At 43.1% G+C, this 19,562-nt stretch overlaps 1 pseudogene; it reads left to right on the top strand.

Moving 5' to 3' along the window:
* The first annotated feature begins 1,010 nt into the window (after positions 1–1,010).
* LOC128585434 (60S ribosomal protein L22-like) lies at positions 1,011–6,866 on the top strand (annotated as a pseudogene).
* Positions 6,867–19,562: the final 12,696 nt, after the last annotated feature.

Genomic DNA, 19,562 nt, shown 5'->3' with positions numbered 1-19,562 from the left:
TCAGTTGAGAATCTGAGACCCTAGAGAATATGGCTGGGTGGAAATGTATACTGTACCCTATTTGCATCTAGTGAAACTTACCTTATTTTGAGCTGTCTTTGGGGTCATTCTTTTTTTTTTTTGAGACAGAGTCTCACTATGTCACCCTGAGTAGAGTGCCGTGGCATCACAGCTCACAGCAACCTCAAACTTTTGGGCTTACGTGATTCTCTTGCCTCAGCCTCCAAGTAGCTGGGACTATAGGCACCTGCCACAATGCCAAGCTATTTTTTGTCGCAGTTGTCATTGTTGTTTAGCTGGTCTAGGCCGGGTTCAAACCTGCCAGCCTAGGCCAGGTTCAAACCTGCCAGCCTTGGTGTATGCGGCTGGCACCGTAACCACTGTGCTACGGGCACCGAACCTTTGGGTCGTTCTTGATCTTCTGAGGGTTGCTTTGCACCTTTTGGGAGATGCTCTATGCATCCTTGACTAGGTCTCCTCCCGGCTTGTCCCGGGGCCATTCTCTGCCTCTTCCATAGGTGCTATTCCACCAGGAAGCTGCGGCCCACTCAGCGACACCAAAATCTGGTACTGAAAACTAAGTGCTTGTCCATGAAGCTCCATGAGGACATGTGGCTGAGGAAAAGGAAAGAGAAATTGATTACTTTGCTGGTAACGGAGGAAAATGGATCACTACTATCTCAAAGTCCAAATTCCCTAACATGTACTCTTGAATACAGGTCTGATGATTTTAAGGTTGAACCATTAGACTGGGCAAAAAAATTCCATAACTCTAAAAGAAAAACAACTCCACAAACTTACAAAATCGCTAATGTAACATCGAAAAGAACAATAAGCTGGTGATCTTTTAAATTACCATTCCCTCGCTGCCTGCACCAACTGCAGATGCTTCAAATCCAAATCTCGGCATCTTCTCAGTTGACCTCCCTCACAAAGGACTCATCTCCCTTTGCATTCTAAGTACTGACGTTTAGGTCTGCACAGTTCCCTGACCTCCCTGTCTGCCTCCCATGGCACCCATGAAAAAGCTTGTGGCCAGGGAGGCGAAAGAAGATGGCAGGTTCTGAAGGTCACTGTTGATTGCACCCACCCTGTAGAAGATGGAATCATGGATGCCACTAATTTTGAGCACTTTTTGCAAGATAGAATCAAAGTGAAGAGAAATCTCAGGGGGGGAGTTGTGACCATTGGAAGGAAGATCACTATCACTTCTGAGGTGGCTTTTTTTTTTTTTTTTTTTTGAGACAATCTCACTCCATGTCCTGGGTAGAGTGTCCTGGCATCCTAACTCACAGCAACCCCAAACTCCTGGGTTCAAGTGGTCCTCCTGCCTCAGCCTCCCGAGCAGCTTGGACTATAGGCACTGCCACACACCCAGCTAGTTTTTCTACTTTTAGTACAGATGGGTCTCACTTTCCTCAGGCTGGTCTCCACCTCCTGAGCTCAAGCAATCCACCTGTCTCAGCCTCCCATAGTGCTGGGATCATAGGCTTAAGCCACTGCACCTGGCCTGAGGTGCCTTTTTCTAAAAGGCATTTAAAATATCTCACAAAAAAATCTTGGAAGAATAATCTACCTGATTGGTCACGTAGTTGCTAACAGCAAAGAGAGTTACCTTACTTCCAAATTGACCAGGACAAAGAAGAGGAAGAAAATGAGTACTAAAATTCTTTTTTTTTTTTTAGAGAGAGAGAGATAGAGAGAGAGCCTCACTCTGTTGCCCCAGGCTAGAGTGCAGTGGGTCACAGCAACCTCAAACTACCAAAGGAGAGTTCAAGTGATCTTCTACCTAAGCCTCCTGAGCAGCTGAGACTACAGGCGCCCGCTAAATTTTCTGTTTTTTTATAGTGATAGGGTCTCACTTTCCCTGAGCTCAAGGAATCCTCCTGCCTTGGCTTCGCAGAGTGCTAGGATTATAGGCCCTAGCCACTGTGCCCAGCCTGATTAAAATTCCTTTATCCAGAATATTTTACATGAGTTCTTGAATAAAACTTGGGAACCAAAAATCAATAAATAAATACTGACATTTAAAAATACCTATGACTTTGCTGTTTTAATCGTACAAAAAATTATCTAAATATTTTAGCAATTTTAGATCCTTCATTGCTCACAGACTGGATAGCTGTTTACCAAACCTATACCCTCATGTTCATGGCACAAGCATGCCTTGGAGTCAGGTGTGGCCAAGTAGAATAAATTCTGGACACAGAATGTGATTGGAAGTGATTTATGCAACTTCCTCATCAGGCCCAGAAAAACAATCAGGGCAGGATCTGTGTGCTGCCCTCTCTCTTCTCATTTAGCTAGATGTTGATTGATCACACTGAGCAAACACCTTCTTCCTCCAACAACTGCCCTCCAACTTCCATTACAATAGCTCACTATTAGATTTTTACATAATAAGAAATTTCTATTTGTGAACTAAAATAAAATCTTAATCCCCTCAAATGATAGTATAGACTGTCTCTTAGCCAAGGGAACCACTCCTAAAAAAAAAAGCCTTAAATCTAAATTGATGACCATGAGCAGAAGGGAGGCCACATATGAGTAGTTATGCCCTGTCCCTTTTGGAGTTATTCTTTGCAACAATAAAGTACAAAATCATACAAAATAATTAAGAGGGCCGGGCATGGTGGCTCACATCTGTAATCCCAGCACTCTGGGAGGCTGAGGCAGGTGGACCACCTGAGCTCAGGAGCTGGAGACCAACCTGAGCAAGAGCAAGACCCTGTCTTTAAAAAAGAAAAATAATTAATAGGCCTATGTCCATGTAAAACATAGGTCCTCGATTTACTTAATAGATCACTTGAGTGATCACACCTGCAGGTCATCAATTTACTTAATAGATCACTTGAGTCATGGTATATGTCTGGTGGCTTCTGTCTAATAGTTACTGAAGTTCAGCACTTGTCTCCAAGGCCACATAAGAAGAATGAGGACATATGGTCCAAAAAGAAAGAAAGAGGAGTTTATTAATTTGCCAGGAAATGAGGAGGTTGGCAGACTCCCATCTCAAAGTACCAATATCCTCTTTCTGAGCAAAAGTACAGAGCTATTAAAAATTTTGATTTACCCCCTCTTCAGCTAAGATAACCTTGTGACTCCTCCCAGACTCACCCCATCTTTGGCCAAGACAATCTTGTGACCTCCACAGGGATTCATCCCATCTCCTGCAACACAAAAGACAAAGGACACTCCCCTTCTCCTCCCAAACACTGGCCTAGGGCAGGGATGTAGGGATTGGTTTTCAAAAAGGGTAAAGGGTTTTGAAGAGATGGAAAATATTTTTACCCTTTTTATTCCAGGCCATTTTCTCTGTTACATAATTAGCAGATTTCCTTACTTTAAAATATTCCAAGCCCTTAAAGCTTTGTTTATTTCACCAATTACAAAGCAAAGTGTCTTTAAACCCACCTACAACCTATAATTCCACACTTCTAGATGCCCTGCCTTTTCAAGTCAAACCAATGTATGCTTTCCATGTACTGATTTATGACTTTATATGTAATTCCCTAAAATGTATAAAAGCAAACTATAACTCAACCATGGTGAGACTATTTACTCAAGATTTTTGGGCATGATTCTCCAGGTCTTGGTTGCATCTATTCAGCAAAGAATAAAACTTTATAAATTATTTTACAGAGCTTGGGTTCTTTTCTGTTGACATATTTAAGACTTTAGGATTTGATGGTTTATCTGATTTAGTAGCTAACAGTCCCTTAAATACTATAACCATCATCCACTAAAAAAAATATGAATTAAGTCTTCTGTAACAGAAAGTAATATTTTTTTTTTTTGGACAGAGTCTCACTTTGTCACCCTCAGGAGAGTGCTGTGCTATCACAGCTCACAGCAACCTCAAACTCTTGGGCTTAAGCAATTCTCTTGCCTCTGCCTCACAAGTAGCTGGGACTACAGGCGCCCACCACAATGCCTGGCTATTTTTTGTTTTAGTTGTCATTGTTGTTTAGCAGTCCCAGGCCCAGTTCCAACATGCCAGCCTTGGTGTATGTGGCTGGTGCACAGGCCACTGAGCTATGGGCACTGAGCCAAAAGAAAGTAATTTTATACTATTCCTTTCTCTCTCTCTCTCTTTTTTTTTTTTGAGACAGAGTCTTACTCTGTTGCCTTGGATAGAGTGCCACGGTGGCATAGCTCACAGCAACCTCAAACTCTTGGACTTAAGCAATTCTCTTGCCTCAGCCTCCTATGTAGCTGAGACTATAGGCGTGTGCCATTATGCACAGCTAGTTTTTTCTGTATTTATTTATTTATTTACTTAAGACAGAGTCTCACTCTGTCATTGTGGGTATAGTGCTATGGTGTCATAGCTCACAGCAACCTCAAACTCTTTGGCTCACGAGATCCTCTTGCCTAAGCCTCCCAAGTAGCTGGGAGGCTTACCTACTTACTTTTTCTATTTTTAGTAGAGACAGAGTCTCACTCTTGCTCAGGCTGGTCTTGAACTCGCAAGCTCAAGCAATCCACCTGCCTTGGCCTCCTAGAGTGCTAGGATTACAGGCACGAGCCACTGCACCTGGCCTCTTCCTTTTTCTCTTCAAACTCATATTCGCATTCCATTTCTCCCATAGTACATTTCCAAATATATCATATGCTTGAATCTTTCATTGATTACCCTACCATACTTCTCTGCAACAAAAATAGGTCTATAACATGACATTATTAAAAATATTTCTTTCCTGAGTAAAAAAATATTTCTTTCCTTTGGTCACAAAGCTTAAATGTTGAAAAATATTTATTTTGTATAGATTTATCATTATAATTATGATTAGTATAAAACTTATGAAGGGTATAAAACCAGTCTCAGTCCAGTAGGAGGAATCATCACATCACCAGTCCTTCCAGCACCATGTCAAAGCTAATCATCTCATACATGGTTCAGAGCAGAAGTAAGCCCACACACAGCACCTCCCTACCCAGAGCCAGGTCTATAAGGCAAGGTAAGGAGCCAACTGGACATCAGTTAATTTGGACAGCAGTACCTGTCTACACAGCAAGATGTGTGGCAAAGTTGCCCTAGCCCCAAAGTTGTCCTAGTCTCCCTTCCCAAAGCATGTAGCTTTGAAGAACAAACAAGGGATGCTGCCCAGCTCTGGGTCTCACCTTAAAGCCATTGCCAAAGAAAACTATCATGGATAGGAACACAAGCTCACTGTTTTCAGCCAGTTCCCAAAGAGCCAAGTCCACATATCAAATTCTAGTCCATTGGCTAGGTATAGTAGCTCACACCTGTAATCCTACACTTTGGGAGGCCAAGGGAGGTGGATTGCTTGAGCTCAGGAGTTTGAGACCAGCCTAAGCCAGAGTAAGACCCCATCCCTACTAAAGATAGAGAAACTAGCCAGATTTTGTGGTGTGTGCCTGTAGTCCCAGCTACTTGGGAGGCAAGAGAATTGCTTGAACCCAGGAATTTGAGGTTGCTGTAAGCTGAGATGCCACAGAACTCCATCGAGGGCAACAAAGTGAAACTCTGTCTCAAAAAAAAAAAAAAAAATTCCAGTCCAGGCTTAGTGCCTGTGGCACAGTGGTTACAGCACCAGCTACATACACCGAAGTTGGTGGGTTCTAACCCGGCCTGGGCCAGCTAACCAACAATGACAACTGCAACAGAAAATAGCATTATGTGGGCATTGTGACAGGCTCCTGTAGTCCCAGCTACTTGGGAGGCTGAGGCAAGAGAATCACTAAAACCCAAGAGTTTGAGGTTGCTGTGAGCTGTGACACCACAGCACTCTACCAAGGGTGACATAGTGAGACTCTGTCTCAAAAAAAAAAAAAAAAAAATTCCAGTCCATTGATGTTCAGGTAGAGGAAAATTGACAAAGCAATAACCCCTTTCACAACGTGTCCTCAGAATGGGACACAGACTTGGATATCCAGGATACTAATAATTTGAGTTATAAATCACCCAAGAGTAGCCTCCTGGACTGTACCTCATAGCCCAACTCCATGAGCCTGGATACTGGTCCCTGGCAAGCACCCCACCTCTCCTGAGGAGACAATAGCTAACCTGCTCTAGGAGGATCCTTGCTGCCCCCACCTGTATCCAGTTTGAGACCTCTTTAACTGCCTAGCCTATCTCAGAGGTGGTTACTGGTTCTTAAAGCTACTTTAGGCAGAAAGGAAGCTGTCGGAAGGCTAGTGTTACTATATGGACAATGAGAACAAAAAGAACAATATCTCCAAAGGAGTCTTAGGAAAAATCCTTAATGTTATGGGCAGTGATCATTACTGATGTTTCAGAAATTCTAGCAGTTCTGGAGCCTCTGTGAGCAAAAGTTGAACCCTGATGCCAACCCACTTCCAAAAGCTCAGGACTTGACAGAGGACTTGCTACAGCTCTCTATTATGACATCAGCATAAAGTTTGATAAACTCTCACCTAGTGAAGTTGGTAGAGATCCCTGAAAAAAAGAAGAAACACCTCCTCTGGCACCAAGGAAACCAGCCAAATCCAGGCAGTGAGCTGCAAAAAGGCCCCAAGCAATCTGGACAGGCAGCATCCAGAGGCTTGTAAGATACTCTTGGTGGTCAAGCATCTTTTGTGTGGCAGAACTCAGCCATAGAGAGCACAGACCCAACTCTGAGACCATAAAGGAGGAAGGAAATAATTTGATGCACAGATTTGAAAAATACAAAAAAATTAAGTGTGAATGGAACAACATTTTCTCATCTTCTGGAACAGTATTCTATCTAGAAACCCTGAGTCAATTTTTAAATTTGCATACATCAGGGCTAAAAATTTGGCTTTTTGGGTCCCTCCCACTCTAACCTTGGATTTTTTTCTTTCTTATGTTTTTGTCTTTTCTCTTCAGAGCTTACATAGGGGATCACCATCATGGCTGAAGTTTTTCCTCATTCTCATCCCTTTTTGTGGTTAAGTGCCCACAGGACAGAGACATGGACATGCATCCCCCCTCTCCTGCCAAGGGCTCACAGACAATCACCTCTGAGCTGCCAGGAGGCCAACAACATCCCCAGGACCTCCTGTCAGCTTGGTCCAAGGACCAACCTGAATTCTGTACGTATCAGTCCCACCAGGTAGAGGTTACGGAGGGAGATGAATAACATCTGTCCCCCCTCTAAGCCCCTATTGGGTACACCAGATTAGTCCTGTTGGGGCAGGCTAGAGAGGACAAACCAGTGGACTCCTGGCTTCTTTAAGCCACAGCCAATGATCTATAGCCAAGTGCTTCCTTCATAGAGCACAGGCGGGTCCAAGCCTGGCAACAGGTGATGGGGAGAAGCTCAAGAGGTGACTGTGAACTAGGGTAACAGCAGCCCACCACTCCACATCAGAGAGGCACAGGAGGAGCACAGGGATGCGATAGCCCTGTGATTGCTGATGCACAGGTGAACCCTGCTTGGGGCTTCTCAGAGGATCTGAAGTCTGGACTGCTGTGCACTGAGCACAGGCTCTGCCCCAAGCTTAGGCAGGCACCACCGTACTGGTCACACAGCTTTGTCAAGCCATTCAGAGCAGCCGTGGATCCCCCAGACCTCATTCCAGACTCCAGATCCAATTCCGGTTGCTGGGTCTTGATCCCTGCCCCAACACAGACTATGGGATTCTACATCTGGAGCTGAAATTCGGTATACAACTCCAAAGTGTGTAGCGCCACCCCTCAGGCCTGTAGCACTATCCCAGGATCTTTAGCGCTGAGCCTAGCCCATAAGCACACCCGAGTTTCTGCTTGCAGAATAAGAGCCAGAAATTCCACCCCAAACATCAAGATGACAGGTTGCTGAACATTACACAGAGCTAAGCTCAGTGAATCTTTGGAGCCGACAGCCACTATTACTTTTGATCCTAGAGCACCACCTACTGATCGTGTTTTTTCCCTTATCCAGGGTACTCATGAAGATTATATTAATTACAATTAATTTCCTTTCTTTCTTTCTTTTCTTTTTCTTTACCAGGGCACCTAAGAGAATTATATTAATTACAATTATTTTTTATTTTTTCTCCCTTTTTTACTTCTTTTTAAAACAAAGAGGATTATAGTAATTACAGTCAAATTTTTCTTTATTATTTTTCTTCTTCCTCCTTTTCTTCTTTTTCTCTACTATACCTTAGTGTCATTTGAACTTTATAGCCCAGAGTTAAAAGAAAAAGGTGAGGAAAAAGAAAACTATAAAAAAAAAACCACATATGAGAAGGAACCAGCAAAAGAATGCTGGCAACATGAAAAATCAAAACAGGTTAACTCCTCCAGTGGATCACAATGAAGCTACTGCAGAAAATTCTAACCATAAATAAATTGTGGAAATAACAGAAATGGAATTCAGACTATGGATGGCAAATAAGATGAATGAAATTGAAGAGAAAATAAAAAACCAGCAAAAAAAAAAAAGTCCAAAAATGTCTCAAGAAATTAACAAAATTAAAGACCAAGTCACCAAGAATTTGGACAAAATTAGGAAAGAAATAATGGTAATCAAAGAAATGAAAGAGACATTCAGGGAGTTTCAAAACACAGCAGAGAGTTTCAGCAACATATTAAACCATGGAGAAGAAAGAATCTCAGAGGCTGAAGACAAGACTATCGAGCCAACCCAATCATTTAAAGAGGCAGAAAAGAAGCAAGCAAAAACAGAGCAATCTTTTGGAGAGATATGGGACTATGCAAAGCCTACCAATATACAAATTAGGCTAGGTGCAGTGACTCATGCCTGTAATCCTAGTACTCTGAGAGGCTGAGGTGGGTGGATTGCTTGAGGTCACAAGTTTGCAACAGCCTGAGTAAGAGCAAGACCCCATCTCTACTAAAAATAGAAAAAACTAGTAGAGCATAATGGCAGGCACCTGTAGTCCCAGTTACTCAGAAGGCTGAGGCAAGAGGATTGCTTGAGCCCGGACTTTGAGAAGATTGCTGTGAGTTATGATGACAAAAAAAAAAAAAATTATATATATATATATATATATATATAGAGAGAGAGAGAGAGAGAGAGAGAGATTGAGAGAGAGAGATTCACTCAGTTGTTCTGGGTAGAATGCCATGGTGTCCTCATAGCTCATAGCAATCTCAAAGTCATGGGCTCAAGTAATCCTCTTGCCTCAGCGCCTCAGCCTGCTGAGTAGCTAGGACTACAGGTGCCTGCCATTATGCTCCAATAGTTTTTTTCTATTTTTAATAGAGATGGGGTCTTGCTCTTGCTCAGGCTGTTGCAAACTTGTGACCTCAAGCAATCCACCCACTTCAGCCTTTCAGAGTACTAGGATTACATTATACATATATACATATAATATAGTTTCAAATTACAGGTATACTGAAGTAGAATAGAGTCCCAAAAGCATGGAAGCTTTAGTTGATGATATTATAGTTGAAAATTTCCCAAGCATCACCAGAGATTCAGACATACAGTTACTAGATGTAGATAGCAATTGAACTCCAGGATGACTCAATTCAAATAGAGCATCCCCTAGATACATTGTAATTTATCTGGTCAAAGTCAAAATGAAAGAGTAAATTCTACAAGTTTCCAGGTGTAAGCAGCATCAGACCTACAAGGGTAAACCCATCAGGTTAACAGCTGATTTCTCAGTGGAAACTTTACAAGCCAGAAGAGTGTAGGCCCCTCTCTTTAGTCTTATCAAACAGAACAATCATCAACAGAGGATTTTATATCCTGCAAAAATAAGTGTCATACTTTATGAAGAAATCAAATATATTCCTGATATGCGAACTTGGAGGAAACTTATCTCTATTTAACCAGCCCTGCCAGAAGTACTCAGACCTGTATTACACACTAACCAATGCAGTGGACTTCCAGCAAAGTAAAACCACCAAGTAACTAAGGAAAAAAAACTTAGCTACCACAAAGGCCCAAATGATAAAGCAACAGAATCTCATGACAGGATGAACAGAAATCCATCCTACTTATCAATTCTCTCAGTAAATGGGAATGGCTTGAACTCTCCACTCAAGGGACAGAGGTTGGCTGATTGGATTAAAAAAAAAAAAATCCAAGGCTAGTGTCTGTTGTCTACAGGAAACACATCAAACCCCCAAGGACAAATCAAGATTTAGGGTGAAGGGCTAGAAAACAATATTTCAGACTAATGGTAATGAAAAGAAAGCACAAGTTGCAACATGCATTGCATATACCATTGACCTTAAAGCAACAAAAGTAAAGAAAGACAAAGATGGACATTATATACTGGTCAAGGGAACAATTCAACAAAAAGACATATCAATACTAAACATCCAGGCAGCACCCCTAGCTCAGTGGATAAGGTACCGGCCACGTACACCAAGGCAGGAGTGTTCCAACCCAGTCTGGGCCTGCTAAAACAACAATGACGACCACAACAACAAAAAAGCCAGGCGTTATCCTGGGCCTGTAGTTCCAGCTACTTGGGAGACAAGACAAGAAAATCCCTTAAGCCCAAGAGTTTGAGGTTGCTGTGAGCTGTGACACCAGCACACTCTGCCTCAAAAAAAAAAAAAAAAAAATCCTGGCTTGGTGCCATAACTCAGTCGTCAGGGCGCTGGCCACATACACGAGGTTGGTGGGTTCAAATCTGGCCCCGGCCAGCTAAAACAACAATGACAACTGGAACAACAACAACAAAAAAATAGCTGGGTGTTGTGGTAGGCACCTGTCATCCCAGCTACTCAGGAGGCTGAGCAAGAGAATCACTTAAGCCCAAGAGTTTGAGGTTGCTGTGAGATGTGATGCCACAGCACTCTACCAAGGTCAACACAGTGAGACTGTGTCTCAAAAAAAAAAAAAATCCTAAATATCTATGCACCCAACTTTGGCACTCCCAGATTTATACAATAAATTTTATTTGGTCTAAACAAAAGATAATGGGGACTTCAACACTCCACTGACAGAACTGGACAAAACCTCTAAGCAGAAATTAAACAATTATACTTTGGACTTAAATAAGACTCTAGAACAAATGGGCTTAAGAGACATCTAAAGAACATTTCACCTACTGATTATATGTTCTTTTCATCAGCTCATGGATCATTTTCTTTTCTTTTTTTTTTTTTCTTTGAGACAGAGTCTCATTTGATCTCCCTCGATACAGTGCTGTAGTGTCACAGCTCACAACAACCTCCAACTCCTGGGCTTAGGCTATTCTCTTGCCTCAGCCTCCCAAGTAGCTGGGAGTGCCCATCACAATGCCCAGCTATTTTTTTGTTGCAGTTTGGCCGGGACCAGGTTCAAACCCACCACCCTTGGTATATGGGGCTGGTGCCCTACTCACTGAGCCACAGGTGCTGCCCAATCATGGATCATTTTCCAACATCATATTCTAGGTCACATAACAACCTCAACAAATTTAAAAAATGGAAACTCTACCATGTATCTTTACAAACCACAATGAAGTAAAAGTAGAAATCAATTCCTTCTTCTTTTTGCTTTTGTTTTTGTTCATCAGGCTCAGGCCAAGTTCGAACCCACCACCCCCAGTCTGTAGGCCTGGCATGCTAACCACTGAGCCACAGCACCTAGTTGGTAGAAATCAATTCCAACAGAAACACTCATCCCCACACAGTCATAGACCACTAAACAACTTATTGCTGAGCTGGGTCTAGAAGGAGATAAAGAGGGAAATGATTAGCTTCCTTGAACAAAAATGACAATGAGACCACAAGCCAGTAAAACCTATGGGGTACTGCAAAAGAAGTCCTAAGAGGGAAATTCATTGCCTTACGTGCCCATGTCCAGATCAGAAAGAGCACAAATCAACAATCTAATGAATCATCTCAAGGAACTGGAAAAGGAAGAACAATCCAATCCTAAGCCCAGCAGAAGAAAATAAATAACCAAAATCAGATCAGAACTACGTGAAACTGGGATCAAAAGAACATTCAGATTAATGAAGCAAATACTTGCTTTGAAAAGATAAATAGGGCAGGGCACAGTGGCTCATGCCTGTAATCCTAGCACTCTGGGAGGTCAAGGCAGGTGGATTACTTGAGCTCACAAGTTTGAGACCAGTCTGAGCAAAAGCAAGACCCCATTTCTACTAAAAATAGAAAAACTGAGGCAAGAGGATCACTTGAGCCCAAGAGTTAGAGTTTGCTGTGAGCTGTGACACCAAAGCACTCTACCCAGGGTGACAACTTGAGACTTTGTCTCATAAAGAGAAAAGAAAAATTGATAAATCCTTGGCTAGATTAACCAGAAACAGAAAAATAAGATCTCTAATAAGCTCAGTCAGAAGTGAAAAGGGGGAAATAAAAACATACAATGGAAATACAAAATATCATCACTGAATACTACAAAGATTTGAAAAATGAAGGAAATGGACAAATTCCTGGAATCGCATTACCTCCCTAGACCTAACCAGGAAGAAATAGAACTCTTGAACAAATCAATATTAAGCACCAAAATTGAAACAACAATAAAAAAGCTTCCAAGAAAAAAAGTCTTGACCAGGTGGTTTCACACCAGAATTCTACCAAACCATCAAAGAAGAACTTGTACTTAAATTATAGAATATATTCTAAAATATTCAGAAAGAAGGAACCCTTCCCAATTCCTTCAATGAAGCAAATATCACCCTGATACCAAAGCCAGGAAAAAGCACAACAAAAAAAATCTACAGACCAGTGTCATTAATGAATATTGGTGCAAAAACACTCAATAAAATCTTAGCAAATATAATTCAACTACACATAAAAAAAAATTCATCACAACCAGAAGGAATTCATCCCAGGGATTCAAGGTTGGTTAAGCATATACAAATCTATAAACATAATTTACCACATAAATAGAAGCAATAACAAAGACCACATGATCCTCTCAACAGATGCAGAAAAAGCTTTTGCCAAAATTCAGTATCCTTTTTTGCTCTTCCTTTTCCATTTCCTTGAGAAAAACTGAAAGTGTTCCCACTTAGAATTGGAACCAGACAAGAATGACCACTGTCACCACTGTTATTCAACATAGTGCTGGAAGTCCTAACTGAAATAATCAGACAAGAGGAGGATGTTGAGCAGTGCCTGTGGCTCAAAGGAGTAGGGTGCCAGCCCCATATACCGGAGGTGGTGGTTTCAAACCCAGCCCCGGCTAAAAAAAAAGAAAAGAGAGAGAGAAGGATGTCAAAAGCATCCAGGCAGAGGAGATCAAACTATTGCTGTTTGCTGATGATATGATCTTATACCTAGACAATCCCAAGGACTCAACCATAACACTCCTGGAGTTGGTAAAGAAATATAGCAACATCTCAGGATATAAAATCCATGGGAGCACTGATTAGCCACATGTAAAAGACTGAAACAAGATCCATACCTCTTCTCACTCACAAAAATCAACTCACGATGGATAAAAGATTTAAACCTAAGACATAAAATTATAAAAATTCTAGAAGAAAATACAGGAAAATCTCTCTTTTTTTTTTTTGTAGAGACAGAGTCTCACTGTACCGCCCTCGGGTAGAGTGCCATGTCATCACACGGCTCACAGCAACCTCTAACTCTTGGGCTTATGCGATTCTATTGCCTCAGCCTCCCGAGCAGCTGGGGCTACAGGCCCAGCCGCCACAACGCCCGGCTATTTTTTTGTTGCAGTTTGGCCGGGGCTGGGTTTGAACACGCCACCCTCGGCATATGGGGCCAGCACCCTACTCACTGAGCCACAGGTGCCGCCCAGGAAAATCTCTTGATGATATCAGCCTATGGAAAGAATTTAGAAGATCCCAAAGGCAATTGCAGCAATAACCAAAATAAATAAATGGTATCTGATCAAGTCAAAAGTTCTGCACAGCTAAGGATATAATTAACAAGTTTTTTTTTTGTTTGTTTTTTTGTAGAGACAGAGTCTCACTTTGCCACCCTCAGTAGAGTGCCATGGCATCATACGGCTCACAGCAACCTCCAGCTCTTGGGCTTATACGATTCTCTTGCCTCAGCCTCCCGAGCAACTAGGACTACAGGCGCCCGCCACAACGCTAAGCTATTTTTTTTTTTTTGGTTGCAGTTTGGCAGGGGCTGGGTTTGAACCCGCCACCCTCGGAATATGGGGCCGGTGCCCCACTCACTGAGCCACAGGTGCTGCCCAATTAACAAGTTTTTTAAAAAACTGTGACTAGGCGCCAGGTGCTCACACCTGTAATCTCAGCATGTGGGAGGCTGAGGCAGGTGGATTGCCTGAGACCAGCCTGAGCCAGAGTGAGACCTCATCTCTAAAAATAGCCAGGCCTTGTGGTGGGCGCCTGTAGTCCCAGCTACTTGGGAGGATGAGGCAAGAGAATCACTTGAGCCCAAGAGTTTGAGGTTGTTGTAAGCTGTGACGACATCGCATTCTACTGAGGGTGACCAAGTGAGACTCTGTCTTAAAAAAAGAACAAAAAACTGAATAGATGAATAGGGCTCCAGATTAAATATCTAACGTAATTAGGCTGTTTGACCCAGAGAGAGAAGAGATGGGGAGGAGAGAGAGAGACAGAGATGGCATGGGAGCTAGAAAACAAAGAATTATACCAAATATGAGGATTAGTTCTTGAAAGGAACTGTGGAGGTGACTATTGGCTTATGGAGCTGACAAAATAACTAGCTTGTTTTTTTTTTTTTTTTTTTCTTTCCTGACTAGTTTTTGAGAGTTGCACTTTCAAGTTAATGATAAGCCAGGCCTGAAAGAGGCCTGTTCACCCTTACAACTCCAACCATCTATGGTCAGAAAGCCAATTAAGAAAGCTCCTCATTCCTAAGGAGGCTGCATTCCCTCCAATACCCACTCCAGATGTCGCTATGGAGGATAATGTAAAAGGAAAAATCAAGCACAGAAAGAATCAGGAACGTGGAGAATAATGGATAAGGGAGTCATCTTTAGGGAGCAGAGTCAGGGCTTAATAAATAATTCCTCATTCCCCAGATGCAGGGGTCCTCAAACTTTTTAAACAGGGGGTCAGTTCACTGTCCCTCAGACCATTTGAGGGCCAGACTATAGTTAAAAAAAAAAAACTATGAACAAATTCCTATGCACACTGCACATATCTTATTTTGAAGTAAAAAAACAAAATGGGCACAAATATGATCACACTGCCTTATGTGGCCTGCGGGCCATAGTTTGAGGACCCCTGTGTAGAGGGACCTCAAAAATCTGCCCACACAGGATTTTAGAATTGCCCAGCTGAGTGTCTGCCTCTGCTATGCGTCTCCTTCCAAAAGGGAATCTTTACTGTGGTTATCTTGTTCATGGGCACAGATGACTTGTCTATTCAGGTCCAAGTCTTCAGATCAAAAGGAACCACATTTGTACCTAACATAGAGATTACTAAACATCACTGAGAGGCCAGGTGTGGTGCCTCATGCCTATGATCCTACCACTTTGGAAGCTGAGACAGGAAGATTACTTGAGCTCACCAGCTCAAGACCAGCCTGGGCAAGAGTGAGACCCTGTCTTGACTAAAAATAGAAAAAACTAGCCAGGAATGGTGGTGCACACCTATAGATTCCCAGCTACTCAAGAGGCTGAGTCCAAGAGTTTGAGGTTGTTATGAGCTATGATGACACCACAAAACTCTGCCAGGGTGACAGAGTAAGACTCTGTCTCAAAAAACAAACAAAACAAACAAAAAGAAAAAAAAACCCAACCATTAAACTAAACATCACTCAGAGATCCTAAGTTTTGAACTTGGTTCCTTGACTGGATGGAACTTTTGGTTTGTCTACCTTGGGAAGGGGATGAGTGTATTTTACATGCAAGAAGGAGAATTAAATGAATATCTGTGACCAAAAGGGTAGAAGTACTGTTGTATACAATTTTTCTGGTTTTTCCTTCTAGGAATGGTAAGACTGTTCTTTCCTGCCCTCTAAAAGCTAAAAGTAGCTGTGTAATCTGTTTTGGCAAGTTAAACGGAATAGAAGGGAGGAGTGTCACTTCCAGGAGGAAGATTTTAAAAGCCAAGTCACAATTTGCCCTCCTCCCTTCCTCTGCCATGGCTCCCAGGCATGTTTCAGATACTGCAGGCTCTGTCACCTGCATCCTTTAGGAGCAGAGCCTCTGTCAAGCCAAGAGGACACACAGCACGACAAGAGGACACACAGCACGACTCAGAAATACACTCTTGGTTTACATCACTAAGACTTTGGGCTTGTTACTACAGCAAAATCTATTCAGGCTATAAACAGAAACAAACAAAAAAGGTAAACAGCAAACAGTTTGTCTTCAAATGAAAAAAGAAAGACAATATTTAAGAAAACCTAAAAATAAGGCTGGTCATTATGGAGGATAGGTCTGAGAATATCCTGAAGAGCTGGTTTGGTTATGGCAAATTTCTTCAACATACGAATGTCATTAAAGTATTTAATTTCTCCATCATAAATGAAACTCAGTTTAGCTGGATACAGGATCAGGGGTTGAAAGTTATTTTGCTTTAGGAGATTAAAAGTCAATGACCACCCTCTTCTGGCTTGAAAAGTTTCAGCAGAGAGATATGCAGTCATTCTAATATTCTTCCCTTTGTAGGTAATGGATTTCTTACCTCTGGCTGCTTTCAGAAATTTGGATTGAGTCGTGCTGGGGTTCTGAAACTGTCTGCTATCTGAATTTCAGAATCTCTTGGCATGTCTGGAAAATTCTCTTTCATAATTTCATGGAGAAGGGCCTCTGTGCCTTGCGGGCCACTTCATCACTTTCAGGGATTCCAATGAGGCGGATATTAGCCTTCTTCGAATTATCCCAGAGCTCTCTGAGAGAATGATCTATTTTTGCTCTCCATTTCTCTTCCTCTTTGAGAGTTTAGGAGTGTTCAAAGGCTTTGTCTTCAATGTCAGAAATTCTTTCTTCTGCTTGCTCCACTCTGTTACTGCGGGAGTCTATTGTATTTTTCAGATCTTTCAGGGCTGCAAATTGTTGCTTCAGTGCGTCAAAATCTTTGGTGCTTTTGTCTTTAAATTCATTAAATTCTTGAGACAACTTTTGAATTGCTCCTCGAATTTCTAATTCCAACTTTTGAATTGCTCCTCAAATTTCTAATTCCAAATTTTCCTCCATTCTATTAATCTTGTTTGCAATCCAAATTCTGAATTCGATTTCTGACATCTCGGCCAGCTGTTTATGAATGGGATCTTCAGTTACATCTGCCATATCTTTCCTTGGGGGGGGGGAGGTTGATCTATTCTGGTTATTCATGTTACCAGAGTTTTTCCGCTGATTCTGCCCCATGATTATTTTACACCGTTTGAATTTTCCCCTGGATCTTTGTCAAGGACCCGTACAGTGCTATGGCCTGAGAAACTGGGGACCTGTTTGGTGTTGTGGGACTAAGTGGTTCTGTCTTGTTTTCAGCTGGTCTCTGTCCAACCCTAGTGAAACAGTTACTCTGGGTTGAAGTCTCAGCTGTGGAGAAATACCAACAATTAAGTCACCCCGCATCCTCACAGGCAACAATTGGAAAAGGAAAATCAAACCTTCCCTACAACCACACACCCAGGGAACCACTTGAATAGTCCTTGGGTAATTGGCTCAGTTCAAAAGGTCCAAATTAATTGTCTCAGTCAGCACCTGTCTCAGGTGGGAAGGTTTAAAAGGTCTCTGGCAACTGGATCACAGGGGTCTGGTGACAACTCAGATAAGATTTGCTCCGGTGCTCTGTGAAGTCAGGAGGACCCACCCAGCAAATAGATCAGTCTGGGAAGGTTGATGCCTCCTTCCCCACCTTGCACCTCTGTCACACCCAGTCACTGATAGCCCCACAGGGCTGTGACCCAGTTGCTGCTAGTGAACAGATACTCCAGGGGTTTGCACCTGGCTGAATCACAAGGAAATCTATATTTGCTCAGCCAAGCTGCTGAGCTCTGCCTCTATCCAGCAGGGTGCTTGATGGAGGCTGGGGGGTTGTTCACTCAGTTCCAGCCCCGCCCCTGATTGATGTTACTGACAGAACAGAACAGAACAACTTTGCGGGAATTTGTTTCTGTCCCTGCTAAATTCCCCTGCAGAAGAGAAGCTGTTTTGAGTTCCCAGAGCCTGCACCTCAGGCCCTGTCTTTGCTCCTGCAAGTTTGTATTCGGATAGCTGTCAGTTCTAGCCTCCTGCCTTCCTTTGTCTATAGGCTGATTATCCCCTGAGGGCCGGGTGTGTCTTAGGCTCAGTAAAGCAGTTCTCTGGGTCAGCCCCACCCTGGGAATTTCCCGGCTCTGCGCATGCGTTTTCTAGTCCCCGTGCTCCACCCAGGCCAGTACCACCTCAGGCAAACCCTTTACTCACGGGGCCTGCATTTCCGTCCCAGATCTGTTCCGTGACGGTTGCCACCGGAGAAGATGCCCAGCCTCCTCTGGTTGCCCAGGGAGACAGGGGGTGTGGCTTTGGAATATCCAGGAGTGAGCCCTATTGTTGCCAAAAACGGCTGCTGCTCTGGTGTGGTTCCCTCTCAGCTGACCATCCTCTCCTCACTCCTGTGCTGCAGAATCAGTACTGACCAGCTGCAGTCTAGGCCCTGTCCACACCCCTTGATAAATCACCCAAGAATCTGGACTCCAGGGGGACAGGCCTCCAGACCTCAGAGTGAGAGTGGAGGGGAGTGCTGGGAGCTCAGAATTGCAAGTAGAGGATATATACAGTTTGGTACAGTTTTATGTGTGGCAGGAGAATGCCATGGCTCCCTAGTAGGGGAGGTAGGTCCAGTTTTTAGAGGGTCTCTCCTGTGGAGTGTAGCAGGAGGACCTTTGAACTCTGCTCGTTTGTTTGTGGGGCACTCTGAGCCGTTCTCATCGGGGAGGGGACTCCCGTCTGCTTGTTGATGGATTTTGTACCTTTTGTTTGTATCCTTGGGGTCGCAGCTCGCCTCAATGGGGCTGATGTGCATTCTTCAACCTTCTCTCTGGGTGTAGCTCTAATCCACCAGGTTACTTGCTAAATTTCTGTCCTTTCACCCTTCTTCTGGATGGGAGCCTCTGTGGAAAGCTGGCTTCAGTCAGCCATCTTGTCTCTGCCCGCCCCCCCCTTTTTTTTGACAGTCTTAGTTTGTTACCTTTGGTGGAGTGCCATGATGGTATTATAGCTCACAGCAAGCTCAAACAATCCTCTTGCCTCAGTCTCCCCAATAGCTGAGACTGCAGGTGCCTGCCACAGCACCCAGCTATTTTTTTTAGAGATGAGGTCTCGCTCTTCCTCAGGCTGGTCTCAAACTCCTGAGCTCAACCTACCGGAGTGCTCAACCTCAACCTACCAGAATGCTAAGATTATAAGAAGATTATAAGTGTGAGCCACTGCACTTGGCCAGTATCAACTTTTTATTTTTTTTGAGACAGAGTCAGTCTCACTCTGTAGCCCTAGATGGAGTGCCATGGCACCATAGCTCACAGCAACCTCAAACTCCTGGGCTCAAGCAATACTTTTGCCTCAGTCTCCCGAGTAGCTAGGACTACAAGCACCAATCACAATGCCTAACTAGTTTTTCTATTTTTAGTAGAGACAGGGTCTGGCTCTTGCCTAGGCTGGTTTTGAACTCCTGAGCTCCAGCAATCTGCCCTTTTCAGCCTCCCACAGTGCTAGGATTACAGGTGTGTGCCAATGCCCCCAGCAGTATCAACTATTAATAACAGCCATGCAAGTGAGCTATCTTGGATATTTCAT

Source organism: Nycticebus coucang, chromosome 5, assembly GCF_027406575.1.
Source record: "Nycticebus coucang isolate mNycCou1 chromosome 5, mNycCou1.pri, whole genome shotgun sequence".
In the NCBI taxonomy this organism is placed as follows: domain Eukaryota; kingdom Metazoa; phylum Chordata; class Mammalia; order Primates; family Lorisidae; genus Nycticebus; species Nycticebus coucang.
The sequence above is the reverse complement of the archived record's forward strand: the minus strand, read 5'-3'. Positions and strand labels throughout refer to the sequence as shown.